The following is an 11,264-nucleotide window of genomic DNA, read 5'->3' as shown; positions in this document are numbered from 1 at the left end:
CGTAAAAGAAATTATTTTATATAAATATTCTATATATTGATGCATTATACAAAACTCAGTATTACATATAACACTTTGTAACTTATATCATATCGAATGGTGACAGTCACCTCTCGAGTGCAATGGGTTAACTCCTAATCATGTGATAACCAACGAACACAAGACTTCTAACTCAACATAACACAAACCAATATAATTCATGGCACTAGTTCGAAATAGAAGACTAACCTATTATTCCAAAATAAACGTGCATTTACAATAAATACAGTAAAACTTCCTTTCTCGCGAATGATTAATGGCGAGACGAACGGGATAAGCGCACTCGCGAAGACAGTCGTGCAGCAGGGGGTTAATAAATCGAGTAAAGTGTCGCGTTTTCGAGATCCTCGGTTCCTCTCGAACTCGATTAAGACGCCGGTCCGAGATATAATTGCGGCGATTAAGAAAAACGCGAGGAAAACGCGCCACGCGCCAGAGGGATTCATCTTCCCTCGGTCCTCTTATCGTTAGCTTCCGTTTCCCGCGGGATGTTTGCCGACCCAGCTCTCAGTCTCGATTGAACAGCCACTACGGCGGTGTCCTTTTTTCTGTTTATTCAGGGAAAAAATTCTTCGGATCCCCGTAAAAGTTGTAGGTCGAATATTTTACAGTGAATCTGGGCTGGCGGCGAGGCAGCCTGGCACCCTCGCCCATAAATTCGGGATCTTTTTACGGCGGGGGTGGAAGCGAGAGGCACACAAGCCCCGCGAGTCTGCTTTGAATAAGGATAACCAGTGATCGATGGAGGAAAATTCTTGAAGCTTCCCTCTTATCGCTTTTCCGAGCTGCCGGCAGCGTTTTAAAAGCGTTCTATAGAATCTACACTTTGAAAAAATCGTCCGTCCACCACTGTACACGGTTCTCCATGCTATTGAGAGGTTCTCTGTGGGGAATGGTACCGTTGGAGGAAGACTTAAGGTCTAGTGGACCACCACGGAGGCGAGGAAGGTCTTCTGTGTGTTTGCTTATAGTTTCAATTGGTTACGTCTAAGTGTATAGCAGATTAGCACTATAAATGAATTGATTAATTAGGCCCGGATTTTTCTGACTAGACATTAGATAGTCTTCTAATACTCTTTAATTAATTTTTCTATCTAGACATTAGATAATCTTCTAATATTTTTTAATTCATTTTTCTGCCTAGACATTAGATAATCTTTTAATATTTTTTAATTCATTTTTCTGCCTAGACATTAGATAATCTTTTAATATTTTTTAATTAATTTTTCTGCCTAGACATTAGATAATTTTCTGATATTCTTTAATTAACTTTCTTCCTAGACATTAGATAATCTTCTGATATTCTTTATTTAACTTTCTGCCTAGACATTAGATAATCTTCTAACATTCTTTAATGAATTTTTCTGCCTAGACATTAGATAATCTTCTAATATCTTTTAATTAATTTTTCAGCATAGACATTAGATAATCTTCTAATATTCTTGGCAGCGCATAACACTCTGCCAAAGACAAGTATACTCGTCCTACTTTCAACATGTTACAACATACAGGCTTTTGAATTTTTCAAATTTCGAGTCGGGTCTTGCCTTCCCATTGCCAACGACGAGTATACTCGTCTTTGATTTTATGCATGTAAATGATCATGTATGCTAATATATGTGCTTTTACCAAGAAATAACAGAACTTTGCTAAACAATACCACTCAAAAAGACGAGTATACTCGTCCTTGGCAGCGAATGCGTTAACTATATAATGAACATCGTCAGTCTTACTCGCGTCTCGCTTGGTTTCCGTGTCGCCCGCGTTTTTCATTCGCAGTTCGGTCAATAATGCGATCCCAGCATCGGTAATGCTCGTTTCTCCTCGCTCCTGCGCAGTTTTAGTTTATAGCTGATCGGCTAAGACGCGAGGGGCTCGCTGCTGCATGTCGAAAGGATTTAGAAGTCGAGTCGTTTCCCAGTGGTCCTCGCGATCGTCCGCGGGAAGCGAATCTCCGAGGAGGAGCACGAACGGAGAAGAATTTCGGGCAAATAGCTCGCGAGGGATTACATCGGGGGGGCATCGAGAAATCTGGAACAACGTAAAGCCGGTTATAATGCGCGAGAGTACACGCGCGTCGATCCGGGGCCGGCCCGTAATTGAATTTCTGGCCGTACAATGGCCCACGGTTGTAATTCCCCGGGAAAAAGCTTCAAAGGATCATAATTTATAGCCTCGCCGCGGGACAGGCAAATTTTCGGGATATTCCCGGCGTCTCGTTAAATATGGCCGCGTTAAATTCGTTTTTCGCAGGCGTCCGTGTTTCGGCGGTCTGACCTCTAAATGTTATATTAATCTGTATACAAATCGGCGTGCAGCACTACTAATCCCGATAAATCCATTCCTTGATCGGTTCTGTCGGAATTGTACTTTGAATTATTTCATTATCGTTATAGATGAGAAATATTCAACCATTAGTGCAAATATTGAATATTTAATGATTTACTTACTATCTGATCGTATCCGAGTCAACCGATGACTGATGTTCCTGAATCGATCGATAACAATTATAAGACGTAGAATGGAAATATTTAACAGTCCGATTGAAACATTTACCAAATAACGTTTATAAAATTCAATCTGCGTCAAATTGACGCGTTCCGTAAACCTAGTGTTAAACCACTGCCCTATGAAACAACCAAGACCCTCTTAACACATTCTGGATCTCCATTTCCGGATATGACGAATATGCAATTAAAATGTACCATTTTACGGAAATACATAGTGTTTCGAATATATTTTTCGGCTACTCATTGATTAGACAAGCGAATGCAGCGGACGTTTGCGCTAAGTGGCCGATCGCCCATGCTTTAAATGTCTCTTAAGTCGCCGGCGCTCAACGTGTTAACACCCGCGTTAATTACAATCGACGACGAAACTTTCCAATTAATTCCCCGTTAAATTCGCGGTTCTGTTGTGTCAGGGACGGCTGAAATTCGCCGTTGGCCCGAGACGAAGCCGGCACGTGCACTTTAAGGATTATCGCTTGCACCGTGCTCCCCGAGAAATCTGCGTCGTACGTTCTCCCTTCCCTCCCTCTTCGTCTCCGTCGTTCTCCTCTTCTCCGGCCGTGTTTCATCCCCCGGGGACCGGCCATTAAAACATTTGTCACGCGTAACGAGACGCGAATAAAACGGTTCCGTTTCGCGTTCGACTGGGACCCGGTACCCGTGTTCCGCGCGCGCCGCGAGCAACTTTTCCTGAAATTATTAATAGGAGCCGCCGCCGCGGAAACTGGGCCACGAGCGGAGTTCCCCGGTTCCGCGCGATCCATTCACGTCGTTTTATTGCCAGACGTCGGCCAAGTTACGGACGGAATCGGCGAAACTCGTGATAAATATCCCGAGCGAGAATTTTAATCTTTCCTGCTCCGCGTTGAACACGTGGCCCGCGACGCGACGCGACGAGACGCGACGCGACGAGCCGCCTGAACGCTTCATTGACCGAGGAGAACGAGTGCCGCCGGAGGAATCGCGACGGGTAAGGGAGTTTATGAAACTTCCCGTTCGACGCTCGTGAAACCGTTTTAATGGCGAGACGGTTTAATCTCTGCTAATTGCGGGTTTATTCTTTCGCAAGTATCGGGAGCATGGGAGTTCCTTTGCTTCCGAGACAATTCGCTCGTTTGACGCGTCGGTCGCGGTGGTTTCTGGTAGTATGACGTTTGAGGAAATATTTTGTGAATTATATAATGGTAGTACTAGATTTGGAAGTTGATTTTTGTATCGCGGCATAGGATCGTGGTGGTTTCTGGTACTATGGAATTTGAGGAAATATTTTGTGAATTATATAATGGTAGTACCAGATGTAAAAAAGTCGATTTTTGTATCGCGGCATAGGGAAGGACGTTGAAACTGAATGGTCTATATTTTAGTACTAGGTTTATGGACAGTAGTTTAGCATTTTATTGCTCTAAATATTTTGTGAATTATATAATGGTAGTACCAGATGTAAAAAAGTTGATTTTTGTATCGCGGCATAGGGAAGAAGGTTGAAACTGAATGGTCTATATTTTAGTACTAGGTTTATGGACAGTAGTTTAGCATTTTATTGCTCTAAATATTTTGTGAATTATATAATGGTAGTGCTAGATTTGGAATTTGATTTTTGTATCGCGGCATAGGGAAGAAGGTTGAAACTGAATGGTCTATATTTTAGTACTAGGTTTATGGACAGTAGTTTAGCATTTTATTGCTCTAAATATTTTGTGAATTATATAATGGTAGTGCTAGATTTGGAATTTGATTTTTGTATCGCGGCATAGGGAAGAACGTTGAAACTGAATAGTCTATATTTTAGTACTAGGTTCATGGACAGTTTAGCATTTTATTTTTCTATGGAAAATTGATGTTTCTTTAGATTGTAGAAGTTTGAAAATAGACAATTAAATAAATAATTTCATTAAAGCATTGTAGGCAAAAGAGAATATCCCTTTTACGTCTGTTGCTTGGAAAACACAATTTCCTCGTCTCATTTCAATATAATAGTAAAATAGATACATTGTTATGTAATACAATAATAAAATTATTTTACAGAGATATATTGTTATGTAATATAGTAATAAAGTTGAGTTTTTTAATAGATATACAGTGATATAAGTTGATATCTCTGAAAATTGCCATCCGGACGATTTAGTTTTCCGAAAATTAGCCGCTTCGCGATGTGTTAATTATCGGTTCGGCTTGAACCGGCGAACGAAAAACGTGAGCGAACAATGATCGAGCGGTAAGGGAGGCACTCGATTAATCGGCACGTGGCATTATACCCGTAAATCGTAATGCGGCTATTAAACGTGCAAAATGCGTCCGTTAACGTCGATATCGGCGCGGAACACGCTCAGCGTGCGCCACGCGGCTCGTGTAAGCTGATTATACGAAATGTACGCGGGCTTGAACAGCATGCTTCATGGTTTTGAAGAGTCTATCGTTCCATTAGCTCCTCTCTCTCCGGTTACAGTGCTAATTGCGGGATTGCTGTCTCAACGTTTTAATTGGAGCATCTTTTACATGCGTTCCGCTGAAAAATCCGTGATTTGCGAGCTTGGCTGGGATTCATTCGTTATTTATAGACCGATCTTGCATCGTTGATTGTCATTTTTCATTTCTGCGTTCACATTATAAGGTTTGCTATATTTTATACATTCTGTTCCTCTTTCTAGTGTAACTTTTAGTCGAACGAAGCTTTATTTAAAGTAGGCAGATAATACAATGATATTGAAGAAACGAAGGATTTTCTTAATTTCACGACACAACGGATTTCAATTTAGATAGAAATTTTGATGGATTAACACTAGAACTACCGAGCGTTTAAAATGATTAATGTGTAATTCCTATAAAAATTGGAACAGTAGATTATTTCCAGTTTCTTGAGATATTCATTGTAGCATCTAAGTGAAACTGTTTATTCTCAAGATCAAATCGATTCAATGCTTTTAGAATATCAGTAATTGCGGAATAATTATATTTAATTCTTACCTTCTTAACACTAGAACTACCAGTCAAATTGCCTGGTTTCAATTTTTTGTTTCGTAATTAATGATCACTAGAACATCGAGGATTTGACAGGTTTAACATTATAATCCTACAGAAATTGTAGCAATAGATTTATTTTCTGTTTCTTCAATGCTGGTTATAGTATCAAAGTGAAACTACTTATTTTCTAAATGCTTTCGAATATTTAACTCTTTGCACTCGAGAGGTGACTCGCAGTCACCACTTGATTTGATACAGTAAAACTATGAAGTGGAATATTTGGTATTTTAAATGAAACTTTGTATCGCTATGTGAAATATTTAAATAAAATGGCTTTGTAGCTGAATTTATCTGTGAATTATCGTTAGATTGGTTTCAAACAATGTCGTCTATATCCCGTCGGAAAATATTGAATATTTCTAGTGAAAATCTTTCGAGCGCGAAGGGTTAATAGGCGTAGGACATCAATAATTGCGAAATAAACTGAAACGCGCCACTTTGACGACTGCGGTTCCAGTGTTTAAAAGGAATTCGTTCGGAATTTGACAAATGTCAGTTCGTTCGACGAATACCCGCACCACGAGGAAACTACAGTTTATTTCCGCGCGCACCTCGAAGTTGCCGAGCACTCGGTTTCCGAGGCAGCAGCCGTAGAACCAACATTTCTCTTTCTCCGCAGGAATCCGGCGTTCGATACGCAAGGCGATCGATGCTCGACGAGATGCGGATCGCGTGTAACTCGTCCCCGCGAATTCGTTCGAATCGACGTGTCGTTGAATTTTGATCGTTTTTATCGCGCGTCCGCCTGCGTCGTGCTCGATACGCCGTGGAATCGCGTATAAGCACGTGAACGCATAAAACGCGGCCCGATCGTATGCACCGCGAGTAAACGAAGCCCGCGCGTGTGCGACATAAGCGAAACGTACAGAACCTACACGTAAGCGTGAGAAATTCTTCCTGTAACATTTCCGCTTCATGTAACGGATAGAAAAGAGAATATACGTTTTCATTTCCAAAATTCTGCGCTTAACGCTCGAAGTGTTAACCGTTTGAGTGCTACAGGTCTTTACAACAAATCGAAAAAATTGTAAATAATGGGATCGTTCCGTTTTTCATGCCTAAGCACGCAATAAGAAAAATAAAAATAAATAGAAGGAAAATAAATAAATAAACTTCATTTGATTCTACGAACCGATAGTTAACCGTCTCAGGAATCTTTGCAAAAACACAAAAAAGTGATAAATAACGCGATCGTTCCATTTTCCATGCCTAAGCACGCAATAACAAAAGTAAAAATAAATAATTAGAAGGAAAACGAACGAATGAGCTTCATTTGATTCTACGAACCGATAGTTAACCGTCTCAGTGCCACGAATCTTTGCAAAAACCCTAAAAAATTGTAAATAACGCGATCGTTCCATTTTCCATGTCTAAGCACGCAATAACAAAAATGAAAATAAATGGTTAGAAGGAAAATAAATAAATAAGCTTCATTTGATTCCACGAACACAGATTGGCACTTTTAAGCAGTAACAGAGAAGCATGAAACGGTTAATCAAATTTTTTCATTTATCTTGATGTATAATTGATGAAAATTAAGCGTATGACATGTTCTTCATGTCAGTTATATGACGTATAATTAATTTTTATTCATGTTATCCCTGCTTAGAAACGGAAAAATAGAACGGTCGCAATATTTAGAATTTATTTATCCGAAAATAGAGAAGTCATGCAGTTTCTGAGTTGGAACAAGCGCGATCAAGCTTGACACTTTTCGACCGGGTTTTCTGAAAGATACGCGGCACACAAACGGTTAACGCGTTCCTGTGTTCGTGCGTATTCCAGCCGCGGCGACCAAGGCGCGGATTTTCTCGTCGCGGATAAGCGGGACGTGACTGCCGGCCTCCGTTTCGTCTCGTTCTATTTTTCTGGCAGTGTGTTCCGGCAGACTCGGCCGGAACGGTGCCGCGTACGACATCATCCCGTAACACGAAACGAGTTCCCGTCGCCGAGAGCTCGACAAACACCGATGCCACCGGCATATTGCGGCCCGATGCATCCGTCCGCGAACGCTGCGGCCAGAAACACGACACTGCGCGACTTCTCGGTGAAAATCTCGTTAAAATTGCACGCGCCCCGTCGCAAACGACGTCCGCGTGAAACGTGGCTGAGCAATTCCCGCGGAAACCGTTGTCTCGCGTTTAACCCTTAAAATATTAAATTACTAACTGTAACATTGGTATTGTCGACGCGAGATATTGGATATCAGAAAGAATACGAGGAAGTTGGATTTATTAAAATTTCACGCGTCCCAGAAGCGACGTCGCGTGAAACGTAGTTGAATAATCGTCGAGAAAATCGTTGTCCCTCGTTTAATCCTTAAAATATGAAATTATTAACTGGAACATTGATATTTAATACTCTAAGTTAATATTGCGAACGTGAGAATATTAGATATGAGCAAAAATACGATGAAATTGAATTTATTAAAATTTCACGCGTCCCAGAAGCGACGTCGCGTGAGACATACTTGAATAATTGTCGAGAAAACCGTTGTCTCGCGTTTGACCCTTAAAAAATCTCATTGAAAGCACCTTCGTTACATTCACAGTGGAACTCGAGTAAGTCTTGACTTGTCTTTCAACAGCACTGTCATGAGCAACGCTCTGACTGAGTCCCGAAAAGTTTCAAGTTACCAATTGTTGCATATTTTAGTAACATTCACGATAAATTACATTAATAAAATTTTCAGTTTTGTAAACGGTGCGAATAAAATACCAAACATAGATGCAGCGTTCAAAGTATAATCGGAAGCGTTTGTCTTGTTACGCGTCGCCCATAAAATCGAGAACGCTGGGAATTATCCTCGAAAAACGTAGTTTCGAATAATCTGCGTAAAGTCTGTTCCCCGTAATCCGCTTGGGAATAATTATTTGAATGATCGTAGAGTAGAATTCGACGCGTTTCTCTCGAAAACGTTTACACCAAAACGTTCAATGAGATTTCCTCGACATAGGCACCTCGAAATAATTGAAACTCAGTCTATCTGTCGAGTGATCCACTTAAAAATGACGAATTGCATTTAGAATGCTTCCTCGCAACGAAACTTCCTTGCGAGACGCTGAACAAGAAAAGCTTGAAATAATGGGATCGGTTTAACGACGATAATTGGAACGATCGTTGAAATTTCAGCTTCTGCTCGACGCGAGATTCGACGATTAAAAAGAGAAATGTTGTTTTTCACGAGAAAATCCAGCGTTGCTTTCTTCATTTCTGTTCCGTGTTGAAGTACAGATGCGCTGATAAGAAACTTACAACATATTTCTACGATAAAAATTCTTATATCACGTGCAAATGAATCTTATATCTGCCAGCGACAGATTTCATTCGTTCGCGATAGCAATGGAACAACATTAAAAAATCAGTGCAAATGATTCCATGGTAGATCACTTTCCAGTGTATCCGCAGCTTTACGAACGTACCGCGGACCCGATATTTCCTTGTTTTTGAAGATCCCGGGATTACAAACGCGCGGAGGGATCAGCGCGCGGTAATAGAGTGGTCGCGCGAGGATTTTTATCCTCCGTCCCATCGAAACGAACGCAGCTGCCGTGTAGTAACAAGAGAAACGGCGAGTCCGGTGGGAAGTAACGTACGATACGCGTGTGTAACGAGCGACGAAACGCCGAGCGAAAGTTATTATCCTGGCGAAGTGAATTTTCAAGGGAAAACGAACAGCGAAACGCGAGTGCGAGAATCGCTTAGGATTCCGTTGACGGTAGAATAACTGGATCAGAATGATCCATTTTAATCTGTTTGCTTCGTAATTATTCAGATCGTGGAAGTTTGCTCGTATAAAAGGATCGAGTAATTATATTTACTGATGCGTTGACTGCTGCGAGAAACATCAGCGTTTTATGTGTCACTAATCCTATAGCAAAGATAGAAAACCAAGAATTATTATTTTATATGAAAATTCTTATATTATCTAGTTACTTACGTTACGGAAAATTTGTATTAGAAATTAATTATCTTCCAAGTCATAATTACTTTCTTGTAATTTGAAAGCTGTGGTCAAAGTGTTAATATATAGTTTACAATAGAAATAAGATCTGAACGATTGTGTTCGGGTAAATGAAAAACAATTTATTCCGACTGCTGAGTACCTCTGATATTAAAAATACAATTGAAACAGCGTCTCCGCGAACGAATCGCGCATACGATTGTCCCGAATGCGTCGTTTGCCCTAATGCCCGTAAGACCGGGAATTTATCGGCGGCCATTAGTACGGGGCTCTCCGTTCGGCCTCTGCGCGACGCTAAATCAAGAAAGTAATTCCCCTAAAAACAATATACACCGGTTTACGCGGCTGGGATAATCGAGACGGGGCAGCAGGAGGTTCGATAACATTGTTTTCAGTTTGGAGAAAAACTCGTGAGAATCGTCTTTGGTATAGATTATTGGAGTTAATTAACTGTTCGCCGATTAGACGAGCTTCTTTCGTTACACTGTCGTTTCTGTTGGCGAGTCTGAGTTGACAGTTATTGTTATTAAGAATTCATTTGAATCAAATCTTTGCTATCTTTATTACATTTATTAAATATCTGGAAGAAGATTCTTAGGATCTTCTAGCAGAGAATTTTCTATTTGCTTTAGAGGAAGCAATGCAGTTATTAAAGAAATTGAAGGTGTTAGAGGATTTCCTTAACTATCATTGTAGTTCACCGATGATCAGAGCTTCCAAATTACTTGAAAAGATTTACGAGAAGACTGGTGTTCTGTTAACACATTTAGTAATACGAGTAATTAAAAATCGTAACTTAAATATCCGACTTTGGACAAAGATTAACTTAAGATATCAAGCCATAGATAATTCCAATAGCGTTTGCCTTCGTTATGAAGGAATAAGTAATATTATAGAAAATTATGGGAAACTCTCGTGGCGGTCAACGTGTTGATCATGCCTTCTCGTTTCCTTTTCTCCGCGATCGATCTCCCCGGCCAGTTTCCCCGTTTGATTTATCCAGCGTGGCCCATCGATCGCTCGTCGAACGAGGTCACGAAAGCAATCGGTTCCCGTCAGTCGCTTCCAGCTTCAACGCCCCGTCCGAAGTGTTTCTTTCCTCCTCGGTAAACAGACTGTTCATCACGATCGCTCATTTTTGCGTGTCTTTCCTTCCACGCGTATGTTTCTTACTGGAGCGCAGATGGTACGCGGAACAACCGGTCCAGGACTTTTTCGGCCGTGTCGAAGAAGTTCTCCGGAACGTCCTCGCAAGATGGTGGTCCGAGGAATGTATTTCGAAACGAGCGTCTCGGTAAAGTTGGAGTAAACAGTTTAGAATAAATTCCTTCGTTTGGTGTTGGTAACGTGAACACGGCGCGGAGTTGAATAATAACGTTTACAAAGGAAAGTTTCCATAGAGAATTTATATAGAAGAATTGAACTGATTATCTTAAATAAATAATTGAATAGTAATGACCGATTTATTTTAAACAAGTAACAATTCAGTAGAATTGAATTGGTTATTCTAAACAAATAATAAATGAATAGTAATGACCGATTTATTTTGAACAAATTTAGTAGAATTCTATTGATTATTCTAAATAATAATTTAACAGATTTTGATTTATTTCATAGAGATTTCCAAAGATCCCTTCGTTTGATCAGTGATACAATTTTGACATTGTTTGAACTAGATTTATTCGCGTGATCTTCGGATCGAAATATTTCCACGGTACAACCGTCAAAGA

Source organism: Nomia melanderi, chromosome 12, assembly GCF_051020985.1.
Source record: "Nomia melanderi isolate GNS246 chromosome 12, iyNomMela1, whole genome shotgun sequence".
Classification (NCBI taxonomy): Eukaryota; Metazoa; Arthropoda; class Insecta; order Hymenoptera; family Halictidae; genus Nomia; species Nomia melanderi.
Note: the sequence above shows the minus strand (reverse complement) of the source record.